We start from the raw sequence: 13,033 nt of genomic DNA on the forward strand, positions 1-13,033 counted from the left end.
CAGCTAAAATTTTATAGTGCTTACTATATACCACGTACTGTGCTACATGCTATATATAAACTTATCTGACCCTGACATTAACCTTATGATGAAAGTATCATTACTACATTCATTTTGGAGTTGAGGAAACTGAAGCAAATAGAAGTTAAATAACTTGCCCAAAGTCAGTTGTGACAAAATCGAATTTCTAATGGAGAAGTCTGGGCCCAGAATCTGTTTTTGTTTTCTAAGATGCCATTTATTTATTTGTAAGAGAGAGAGAGAGCATGTAGATTTATAAGCAGGGGGAGCGGCAGGCAGAGGAAGAAGCAGGCTACTCGCTAAGCAAGGAGCCCTCTGTGGAACTTGGTCCCAGGAAACTGGGACCAAGACCTGAGCCAAAGGCAGATGCTTAAGTGTCTGAGCCACCCAGGCATCCTGCCCAGAATCTGTTTTTCATTACTATGCTATGCTGCCTTTCAAGAAATACTCCTTTTAATCTGTTCATATATTGCAGTCTACTTTAAAACTTCACTTGGCGGCGGGGGGTGGGGGGGTGGGGGGAGATGTATAGACAGTTTTCCTTTTTGCTTCAAACAAAAGCTCTCCGTTTTTCTGGAAAGAACCTAGTCATAGATATTGACTCAAAGGTAACAAACTGCCAAGAAAAATACATATCTAACTTTATTAATCATCAGTGAAATACATATTAAAACCAAAATGCAACAGTCATTGCAAACCCATCAGAACAGCTACAATGAGAAGCACAACATACCAAGTTTTAATAGCATACACAGCAACTTGGACTCTCATATGCTACTTGTGGGAGTAAAAAATGGATGCATCAATTTGAAAACTGGTGGGCAAGATTTAATAAAGTTGCATATTTACCAACTCTATGACAAAACTAGGAAATACATATACATGTCCACTAAAAGGCCTTTAAAACAATCCTCAAAGCACCACTATCTATAATCAATCAAACCTGGAAACACCCCACATGTCCATCAACAGCAGAATGGATAAATACTCCTGTACTGGAACACTAGAAAAAGAACAAATTATTGCTACACATGAATCTCACACACAGATTGAGGGAAAGAAGCAGAAGCAAAAGAATACAAAGTTCAAAAGACAGAACTAATCTAAAACTAAAAGGTATCAGAAGTGAGGGTAGTAGTTACCTTTGGGAAGGAGTTAGTGACCTGATTAATTTGCGGTGTGTGCAGCCCCACCCAACCCCAGTCCAAACACACTGAGCACCAACTCACGTAGGTACTTTCTTTGGCTTGAAAACTCATTCTTTATGTTCTCCAACAACTTCTGAGTTCAACATTTAGCAGAAGATCTAAACAGACTTTAGAACCATTACAAAAAAATTGTGCCAATTCACCATTAAAATGCATAGGCAGATGAACAAAAATGTTACCAGGTTGAAGAATTATAAAAAGAAAAAAAGAAAAAAGATGGGCAATATGAGAGGATAAATTGGAATTACTCTTTTGAAGGTTGGTAGTTTGTTGGTGACATCTAATAAAATAAGCAATGTGTATATCCTTTGACCCAGTATTACTACTTTTTAGATTTATTTATGAGAGAGCAGAGCAAGCAAGAGAGCTTGAGGGGGGTGTGGGGGATATGCACGTGGGCACAGAGAGAGGGAGGAGCAGGCTCCCTGCTCAGGCACCATCCTCAGCAGGGAGCCTGACCTAGGGGTAGATCCCAGAACCCTGGGATTATGACCTGAGCTGAAGGTAGATGCTTAACGCACTGGGCCAACCAGACGCAGCCCCTCCCCAACAATATTACTATTCTTCTTTTTTTTTTTTTTTAAGATTTTATTTATTTATTTTTGAGAGAGAGAGAGAGAATGAGCTCAAGTATAAGTACAAGCACAATCACGGGAAGAGGGAGAGGGAGAGGCAGATTCCCAGTGGAGCACGGACCCTAATGTGGGACTTGATCCCAGGACCCTGGCATCATGAACTGAGCCAAAGGCAGATGCTTAAATGGTTGACCCACACAGGCATCCCCAGTATTACTATTCTTACTTACGCCGTGGAAACACATCAAAGCCTGAAGATGTGAAAATGGATGTTGTATGCAATACATTTTATAATAACACCCAAATTGGAATCATCCCTAAATTTGTCGTTAGGTGGTTGGTGAAGTGAATTATGATAGTTATGTGATGGACCACAATGCAGTGACTTCGCTACTTCCAAGTTCTCTAGGCCTCAGTTTCCTGATTTATAAGTGAGGAATAATGACAGTATATTAGAACTTATTAGGAATAGCATCTGGCACACATGTGTTTTTCAAATACAACAAAGGTACTGCTAAAAGGAATGCAGTATGTATGTACTGAGATAGGATGGTGCCTAAAACTAAATGCAAGGATACTGAATATATCTTTTTTAAAAAAAAAAAAAGATTCTATTTATTTATTTATTTCTGAGAGAGAGAGAACGCACAAGCAGGCAAAGTGGCAGGCAGAGGTGGAGAGAGAAGCAGGTTCCCTGCCAAGCAAAGAGCCTGATGCGGGACTTGATCCCAGGACCCTGGGATCACGACCTGAGCCAAAGGCAGCGGCTTAACCGACTGAGTCACCCAGGCATCCCCTGAATATATATTTCTATATATGACAATAAAAAATAAAAGTCATAAAGGTGGAGTCCTAATCCAACAGGACTGTTGTCCTTTTTTTTTTAAAGAAATTTTAAGATTTTATTTATTTATTTGACAGAGAGAGATCACAAGTAGGCAGAGAGGCAGGCAGAGAGGTGGAAGCAGGCTCCCTGCTGAGCAGAGAGCCTGATATGGGGCTCGATCCCAGCACCCTGGGATCATGACCTGAGCCGAAGGTAGAGGCTTTAACCCACTGAGCCACCCAGGTGCCCCAGGACTAGTGTCCTTATAAAAGCTTTTTCTCCCCACATATGCACAGAGAAAAGACCATATGAGGAGGGAGAGAGAGAGAGAGAGAGAAGGCAGCTATCTGCAAGCCAAGGAGATCTTGGACTTCCAGCCTTCACAAGAGTGTGAAAATATTTCTATGATATTTTGTCATGGGAACCCTAGCAGAGTAATACCGGAAACCAAGGATCATTATTTATCACCTTGGGGAAAAAGCTTAAAAAAGTTTTGTTTATCAAGTGACTTGGACAGAATTGGGCTTGTAGCTAGAAGGACCTCACTGATTTTATGGCAATTTGCTTATCAGTGTTGGTTTATATGGCTTTGCTGCTATATACTACTTAACAGCAAGACTGTGGGAAAGGAGATATAAGACCCTAATGTGTATCACAATTACCAGCGATTTCCTATATTTACCTAAATGAACATGACTTCTGTTCAAACTGGCTTAGCTTCATCTATAAAATTCCTTAAAAGTTCTATTAATTATTTTGGTCCTCTTAAGCATCCAGGATTACCCCTAGCTATAATTCCTTAAGCCTCCACCCACAGCTTTCTAAACCCATTAGAGTTTCTGCTTAATTTATTTCCATTTGACTTTTTTTTTTTTTGTCTCAAAAATAACATCTGAGGGTGGCAGTCAGTTAAGCATCTGCCTTTGGCTCACATCATGATCCCTGGGTCCTGGGATCCAGTCCCACATCGGGTTCCTTGCTCAGTGGGAGCCTGCTTCTCCCTCTGCCTGCCGCTCCCCTTGCCTGTGAGCTCTCTGATAAATAAATTTACTAATTTCATAGAAACGATCTGTATTTCTGTTTTTCTTAGCATACATCACACAAAAAAGGTCATTTAGAACATGCAAACTATATATGGTTACAAATGACCTGCCCCTTACCCTGTTTGTTATTTTTATTAATCAACTTTATTTTTTAATAGCAGTTTTAGGTTCACAGCAAAATTGAACAAAAAGTACATTGTGCTAATATACCCTTTCCTCCCCACACACCCACAACCTCCTCCACTATCTATATCCTGCAGAAGAGTGGTACATTCGTTACAATCAATGAGCCCACACTGACATCAGTACCACCCAAAGTCTAAAGAGTACATTAGGATTCACTCTTGGTATTAAATATTCTATAAATGGACAAATATATAATGACACACATCCACCATTATAGTTTTTTCATACAGAACAGTTTTACTGCCTTAAAAATCCTGAGCTCCACCTATTCATCCCTTTTCCTTAACCTTGGCAAACAGTAATATTTTCACTGTCTCCTTAGTTTTGCCTTTTCCAGAATCCCCATGAGCTAGAATCATGTGGTATGTAGCCTTTACACATTGGCTTCCACTTTGTAATATGCATTTGGGGTTCCTCTATGTCTTTTCATGGCTTCATAGCTCATTTCTTTTTAGCAGCGAATAATATCACATCATATACATATGCTACAGCTTATTCCTATCTATTATTTTCCTAAGAGCAATGGTCTTAAATTATAAGCCTAAATGCTCAACATCTCTTCTAAGCACAAGTTAATTTTCTTAATCCATATAAAGTGTTACTGTAAGAGAGTTCCAATGAGTTCCGCTGCATATTATAGACTTGTATTCTGAGAGATGACTTCCATCTTCCCACTATGCTTTCTTCTCTTTCTAAAAAAATTTATTTGAGAAATTAAATTAAAATTAAATTAAATTTATTATTTGAGAAAGTGCAAGCATAAGTGGAGGGGAATATGGAGAGGGAGAAGCAGACTCCCCACTGAATAGGGAGCCCAACACGGGCCTTGATCTTAGGATGCTGGGATCATGACCTGAGCCAAAGGCAGCTGCTTAACCAACTCAGCCACCTGGGCACCACTTTCCACTATATTTTCAATGCAAAATAAATGACAAGTAAATCCGCCTTAGCTTTTTATATAAATACATTTTTTACCTGTTACACTATTTAACACTACCAGTTTTATTTCTTCAGCAAAAGATCCAATCTAAAAGTAGAACACATTCATCTCAAAATATAAACTGACAACACTAATGGTCTGCAATTTATTGCAGCCTATATTTTTTGTTAGTCTGGTGCATCATTACTGTATTCTAATTTTATTTCTCATCTATAACTATGCTTTTCAAGACCCCAATAAAACCTCCAACCACTTAAGAATAAATGACAGTCTTTAAAATTTCACAAATACATCAACAACCCTAACAATACTGGAAAATGTTCTGAGGTGGTATCATTCACAAAAACACAAAACTAAAATCCAATGGTCTTCTACCTATTTAAGACCAAAATCTCTACAGTTACACCATTTCCCATCCTGTATGCCTCTAATGTAAATATACCCCTTTTTTGTATTTATTTAAATAATTTTTACACTCAACATGGGGCTCAAACTCACAATCCTAAGATCCAAGAGTCACATGCACTTCCCACTGGGCCAGCCAAGGTGCCCCAAATATTCCCTTTTAGTGCCAATTACTTTAAGTCTGATTTTAAAGGCTGGAAATTCAGAAAGAAATACCAATATAGAAAAAAACCCTGAAAATCTGAAAACCAATAAACAACTAGTAATATAACTTTGATAAAGCATTTCCCAGAACACAATGTTATTTTATAAAAGCAAGACATAATAGTTTTTTTTCCACATCGCTTTCATTATTTTATACCACTAAAGAAGATAATTCTTAAAATTACCTTATGGTATGATAAAATTCACTAACCTGAGAATGTATCTCATGAATGTAAAAAATAAAATTTGGAAGAAGAAATATTTTCTACCTTACTAAGGGCTACATGTGTATACTATTTGATGAAGTCCAGGGGTATTCCTAGAATAGTACAGTTCATTTACTCATAAAATCTGGGTGGTAAAAAAACTCTCTCCAAAATTTATAAGGTAAATTTTTTCCTCATGTCCATCGCTAATTTTCCAAGATAAAATTTGTAGCACATAAACACTGGCATCTTGTTAGCAAAACCTAACCACTGAATCAGAAATTGACTTCCTGGGACGCCCAGGTGGCTCAGTGGGTTAAGCGTTTGCCTTTGGCTCAGGTCATGATCCCAGGGTCCTGGAATCGAGTCCCACATCAGGCTCTTTGCTCAGCAGAGAGCCTGTTTCTCCCTCTGCTCTCTCTCTCTCTGACAAATAAATAAAAGAAATTGACTTCCTTTTAAAAAGGAAATTCTAACACCTTTATATTAATAACCTTCTTAAAATATTTTCTATTTTTTCGTTCACATGATCTTAGGGACTATTTTCAATAATCAATATTGGGTGTTACATCATAATTTATCAGTCATAGATACCAAAACATTCTATTCACCTCAAATTTTATTTTGTTTTTTTAATTATTTAAGTTCTCTCTATACACAACATGAGGCTCGAACTCAGGACCCTGAGATCAAGAGCTGCATGCTCTTCCAACTGAGGCAGCCAGCTGCCCCTATCCACCTCAAATTTTTAAAGTAAACACAAGGGCACCTGGGTGGCTCAGTGGGTTGGGCCTCTGCCTTCAGCTCGGGTCATGATCTCAGGGTCCTGGGATTGAGCCCCACATCAGGCTCTCTGCTCAGTGGGGAGCCTGCTTCCCCTCTCTCTCTGCTTACTTGTGATCTCTCTCTGTCAAATAAATAAACAAAATCTTTTAAAAAATAAAATAAAATAAAGTAAACAAAGACAAATGATCTCATGGTTAAAATGTCTACATAAATTAGATTTAAACCTGTAGAAATGATCATCAGTTCCTCTACCCTATTATCCATTTCCATCTTCCTCTCCCCACTAGTGTAAGAATAAATTATAGCGGGGCACCTGGGAGGCTCAGTGGGTTAAAACCTCTGCCTTTGTCTCAGGTCATGATCCCAGGGTCCTGGGATCGAGCCCCACATCGGGCTTTCTGCTCAGCAGGGAGCCTGCTTCCTTCTCTCCTTCTCTGCCTACTTGTGATCTCTGTCAAATAAATAAAATAAGATCTTAAAAAAAAAAAAAAGAATAAATTATAGCCTATTGACCTTGGTCTATTTACTTGAAGCCCTTAAATTATTTATTTCTGTATCCTATTAAAATTAAATAGAAAACTTGTTATTTTGTATTGTTATATCCAAATATAACACTGATAAATCAAAACAAGAATATATAACCTATTACTAGTAGATAACCACAGCATTATAAAGATGGTTCAAACATTTAAATAATTCACTCCCCACTTATAAACTGGGAATTAAACAAGCCAGGATGCCAATGAGAAATCCAAGGGATATCTTCCCAAAGGGGTTTTTCATTATACTTAACTCTGCATAGGCTTTCGGATAACTGACTTAAAGTTCGTTTTGTTTTTGTGTTTTTTTTTCCTGGTTCTCAAACTAGCAACATATAGGCAATTAAAAAAGGTGGGGCAAAGAGGGATACATAAAATGTAGAATGTCCATATAATGGAATATTATTCAGCATTAAAAAGGAATGAAGCACTGCGGATCCACACTACAACATGGAAGAACCTTATGCTAAGTGAAAGAAGTCAGTTACAAAAGACCACATACTAGATGATTCCATTTATATGAAATGTCCAGAAGAGACAAATATGTAGAAACAGAAAACAGATCAGTGATTGCCAGGGGTTGGGGGAAGCCAGGAATGAGGAGTGACTGTTAACAGATATGGGTTCCTATTTGGAATGGTGAAAGTGATTTGGAATTAATTAAGACCATTGTGATAGTTGTACAACCTTGTGAATATACTAAAACCCACTGATTTGTATACTCTAAAAATGGTAGATTTTATAGTATATGAATTATATTTATTTTTTTAAGTTGGTTCTATGCTTCAACACATGACCCTAAGATTAAGAGTCACAGGCTCTACCAGCTGAGCCAGCTAGATATAATAGGAGTTATATTTTTTTGTTAAAGAGAGAGATGTCATTCATAACCTATCCCTAACACAGGCAACAGAAAATTACATTTTGGGGTGCCTGGGTGGCTCAGTCGTTGGGCATCTTGTCTTGGGCTCAGGGTGCTGGGATTGAGCCCCGCATGGAACTTCCTGCTCAGGGGGAAGCCTACTTCTCCCTCTCCCACTCCTTCTGCCTGTGTTCCCTCTCACTGTGTCTCTCTCTGTCAAATAAATAAGTAAAACCTTAAAAAATATATACATTTTAATAGTAACCTATCTTTTAAAGGAAAAGACATCAAATGATAAGAGAACAAAAGAAAATCTCAACACTTAGTAAATGTCTGTTGAATAAATGAATATGCAGTGAAGAGTTTTAAAGTGCTAACAGCCAGAGTAACCTTGAAGTTATTTAAAAATGAGCCTGGGTGGCTCCGTGGGTTAAACCTCTGCCTTCCGCTCAGGTCATGATCTCAGGGTCCTGGGATCGAGCCCCACATAGAGCTCTCTGTTCAGCGGGAAGCCTGCTTCTCCCTCTCCCACTCCCCTGCCTGTGTTCCCTTTCTCGCTGTCTTTCTCTGTCAGATAAATAAAACCTTCTTTAAAAAATTAGATTATATAAAAGCACAATTTATAAATGCTTTATTTTCACTAAAACTTGCCATTTTTTTCTTCCTCAGATAATTCACAAGTAGGAAGAACAGGTAGATGATTGCTAAGCTTTAGGTACATTCACTCCCTTTGCTCAACATTTGAGCAAAATCATGCGCCATCTACTAGAGCTCCTAAGCTGAAGAAAAGACTAGATAATAACCAAAGCAATTTCCTCTTTTTCTTAGACACACTGCTAGATGGCATCCCGCAGCCTCTAGAGTTAGTTTCTGATCGAGTTATGGCCGCTGAAGTAAAAGTAAAAGCTGTGTGCACCACTCCTAAGGTCTGGCCCAATAAAAGCCTTCCACACACAACTGTCCACCCCCTTTCTCCTCCCCTCTGCCTTAATGGACAAGAGTATGAAGAACGTGGAGCCAGAAGTCAGAAAGAGCCTGCATCTCTGAAGGAGCTACCCACCTACTGGAAACATCCATTTTAATTTTCACATCAAGAAATAACACATAACATTTGAGTCATTATATATATAATTTGTGGCATGGTTGCTACAGCAACTACAGTTACTTTAACTCAGACATTAGCTTATAAACATGTATTATATCCTCTTAAAAGGCATTCTGAATCATCGAAGGCATGTTACCCCGTGGTGATTTTAAACAGTCTATGAATTTGTTATTCTTGGTGATTTTCTGAATACTTTTCTGGCAATGATTCCCTCCAATATAAAGCTTCCAGCAAGTACCTTGATAGAAACTATCCATGATTGTATTTCATGTTTTCTTTACCTCTACTGTGATTCAAAATATCAGTACCTATCTTTTTAGGTATATAAGTTAAGCACCAAGATCATGTAACACAAATTCAAAACCTCTCACTTTTCTGAAAATACTTCAAATACTTAACACAACACAGTCAATGGAGTCCCACTTTCTCAAGGCCTAACTCACATGAAATAAAATAGTGTTTAATAGAGAAGTACTTTTAAATCCTGGGAAGAGCCATCTCTTCAAAGTCCTGGATGCCACTAAGTAATCAATAAAGGGAAAAGAAAAGGGAAGTGGAAAAAGCAGGAAAGAAAGGCCCAACTGGGCAAGGATGGCAGACATCCACGAAAGCCTCAAGCACCACGAAGTTAACCTATGCTTATTATTGTTGCATTATACGAAAGGGGTAGTAAAAGATTATTTCTTGTTTAACAGTTCCTATGTGAAACCAAATGTAAAAATTATCTCATGAAAAATCCTAAAACTTTATCATTTTATTCATCAAACTAGCCATAACCTGAGATTAACTGGAAATAAACAAGATTTTGCTCATCCTTCCCTATCCCAAAACAACAAATAAACAAATCTGCCATTCTTTAAAAAAAACTGCTAATATTCTGAAGAAGAAAAAAAAAAAATAATCAAACAAACCAGGGCATCTAAAAAGAAAAGGGGGGAGCAGGCAAGAAAAAAGAAGAATCAAAAGACTAATCCAACGTTTTCCCCTTTTAATAGCTAACAGAGATCATTCTGCCTCATTTTAAATGCTCTTTCTGTCCATCTTTCCAAAGAGCAAGAAGACATGATTAAGGCAGGAAGAGCCACCTGCTCGGCCTGCTCAAAATCAGAGCTTACCTCCTTAGATTGATGGCCTGTGCCAAGTTTGGAACACCTTCCATCTCTGTTGTCTTCTGCCCCATCAGACTGCTGATAGGCCTATGGGGGGAAGAAAGAGAAACACACCTGCTAGAATGCCGTGTCCAACTCATTATTTGCCTTCTCAAAAGGAATCATCAGTTCTTACTACTCATGGAAGGCAGATAATCCAATGGTTATCTGGCCTCAGAGGAGTGGCACTGGTGTTTCAGAAGCCTCTTTCAGAAGTCTCAACAGGTAAGCAGGAATCAAACACTGACTTAAGAGCAAACAAATCTCAGACAACCACATCAAAACAATAATAAGAGCCTCTCCACTGCCAACTAAGTTCTGCGCCATGTCTCTAAAGTTCCAAAGATTCTCGATAGACGTTATTAATCAAAGACACAATGCACAATGCTAAAGCATTCTCACAAATCATGATCATATCCTGAAAACAGACTAGAATAACTCCTAGGAATCTCTGTGGTAGAGATCTGACCTAGTCTCTGTCTTGAAGATGTTATCTAAGCCATCCACATCAAAAAGTTGACCACTCTCCTACCTAAAGTCTCCATGCAGGTAAAGTCCATGCTTTCCCCCAGCACACATCCCTATGTACACCTTCATGGTCAAGAAATACTTCCTCATGATCAACCAAAATCAAGAAGTAACATTTTCTCTAATATTATCTTCCAAAGTTACAGAAATACAACTTGGTATCTTCTTTACCTATCCCTTTGTATGTTTGAAGTAATCAAATCATTCATTTTTATTCTGTTCCCTAAGCTGAATCACCATATCCCTTCACCCTTACTAATAAAATTAATTTTCTATGAAATTTTAGCTTTATATTAATTATAAACTACAACCTTAAGGTTCTCAATAGACAACACTAGACTACAGAAAGGAAAGAGTCCAAATACAGATAATGAGACATACAATAGATCTAAAGACCACATAGGGTATTATTTAATGAAGCAAAGCAATAAAATGTGTTTGCATAAATTATCTTGTGCTTAAGTTTTGGTTTTCCCTCTAAAAATAAGTTCCAAAAAAAGAAACCCTTATATAAAGTTTATTAAATATACAAATGTTCTTAATATGGCAAAGAAGTCAAGTTGAATGGACTAAAAAAGTAACTTGTTTAAAGTAACTTTCTATATAATGAATTTCACTTTGTAGGGTTTTTTGTTTGTTTGTTTTTAAGTAAGCTCTATGTTCAAGATGTGGCTTGGACTCACTTTGACCTTGAGATCAAAGGTTGCATATTCTACCAACTGAGCCAGCAAGGTGCCCCTCAATTTTGTAATTTTTTTAAAGTCAAGGAGAGGGGCGCCTGGGTGGCTCAGTGGGTTAAGCCGCTGCCTTCAGCTCGGGTCATGGTCTCAGGGTCCTGGGATCGAGTCCCGCATCGGGCCCCCTGCTCAGCTTCCCTCTCTCTCCGCCTGCCTCTCCATCTACTTGTTATTTCTGTCAAATAAATAAACAAAATCTTTTAAAAAAAATAAAAATAAAAAAAATAAAGTCAAGGAGATATATGAAACTCCTAAGGTTGCCTTATTAAAAATATACTTCCGACTACAATATAAATAATCAGTTTTCTACTTTAATCACTCTAAATATAATGCAGAAGGAACCGCCTATTGACAAGAAAACATTAAAATGCAAAAAGTGGCCTACTGCAATATTATTTAACTTTTTAGAGTATTAATATGTATTGCAATCACAGAGCATGGTAAAGGGGCTGACAAAGCTTTCTATTGACCTGAAGGTATTTTTTTAAAGTGATCTGAAAAACAGTGACAAAAATATTTAGGGCCAACTATTAACTCTGTCTGGTATGACTCTACACCTGGTACCTTAAAAATGGCTTACTTTTCTTCTTTGTTGTGAAAATTCTCAATTGATCAACCACATCATTGACACACAGACCTTGGTTATAAATAATTCCCCAAATGGAAGTCTGCTCTAATCCCTTTATTCTTTTAAAATTAAAAAATACTATCTTCCTATGCTTTCCACCTAGCAATATGTTAATTCTTATGACCAAGAAATCAGAAGTGTTTTCCTTCCAATAATAATATATGTTTCGAGGTAAAGAATTCAAGGTATTTTATTAAACTAAGATCTTTATAGCAAATTTTAAAAGCAAATGAATGAAAGAGCAAAAGGTCAGAATAAATCTCTACTACAATGTCATCAACTGTCAAAATAATTTTCCCATTTAATTTAAAAAAGAGATTTTCATTCAAAGGTAGGAAGGCCAGATTCAGAGAAGAGCCCTTAAGTAGCTTAAAATCACTGACATCACCTCCACAATCAAGGGAAAAGTCACCTTATAAATTCAAAGAGCTTGAGGGAAACAGTTTTCCTAAGAATCAAATAATAAATGGTTCTACATTAGCTCCATGTGCTGATATGTTGCAAATAATGACCCAAATACATGTTATGAAAAACAAAATGAAATACACTACTAAACCATACTTCTCCAATTCTGTTCACATTAAAAATGACCAAACACTATTATAAACCAGAACCACTAAAATACTCATCTTTTTTGCCCTACTTCCTTAAATATATTCTCAGAAAATTATCAAAATACAGAGACATCTATAGGTTTAAAAAAATATTCACTTCAATATGATTCACTACACTGGAAAAAACGTTCAACTAACCAATGAAACTTTTTTCTTTTTTTAATTTATGTATATTTATTTTTACCTGATTCATTCCTTCATTCTACAAAGGATCTGAGATAAGCTTATTAGAACATAATAATTCACTGTATGTGTATAAAATATAGATCAAAAAGAAAACAATTTAAATATGCCAACCAGATAAAAATATATGTTTATAAAAAATTAAAAATTAAAAAAAATATATGCCAACCAGGTAAGGTCCAAACCAGTCCTTACGGCTGCATTTCCAAATTAGTTCTGAGTTTCAAGTAGCCAAGGTAAAAAAAACAAAGTGGCCATTAAGTAATTCTCACTAGAATAAAGGAGAAAA

At 37.1% G+C, this 13,033-nt stretch overlaps 1 protein-coding gene across 3 annotated transcripts in view; it reads right to left on the reverse strand.

The window, feature by feature from the left end:
- SPAG9 (sperm associated antigen 9) overlaps positions 1-13,033 on the reverse strand; it is a 135,651-nt gene that overhangs the window by 83,114 nt on the left and 39,504 nt on the right. The window contains exon 1 of one of the 3 annotated variants that reach the window (XM_059150535.1): positions 10,022-10,076. The exons of the other annotated variants lie outside the window; for them this stretch is intronic. The gene's annotated coding sequence lies outside the window, so the exon portion shown is untranslated. Of the gene's footprint in view, positions 1-10,021; positions 10,077-13,033 lie in introns of those variants that run through there. 3 annotated transcript variants of the gene reach the window in all.

The sequence above is a fragment of the Mustela lutreola genome, chromosome 15 (assembly GCF_030435805.1).
Source record: "Mustela lutreola isolate mMusLut2 chromosome 15, mMusLut2.pri, whole genome shotgun sequence".
NCBI classification, from domain to species: domain Eukaryota; kingdom Metazoa; phylum Chordata; class Mammalia; order Carnivora; family Mustelidae; genus Mustela; species Mustela lutreola.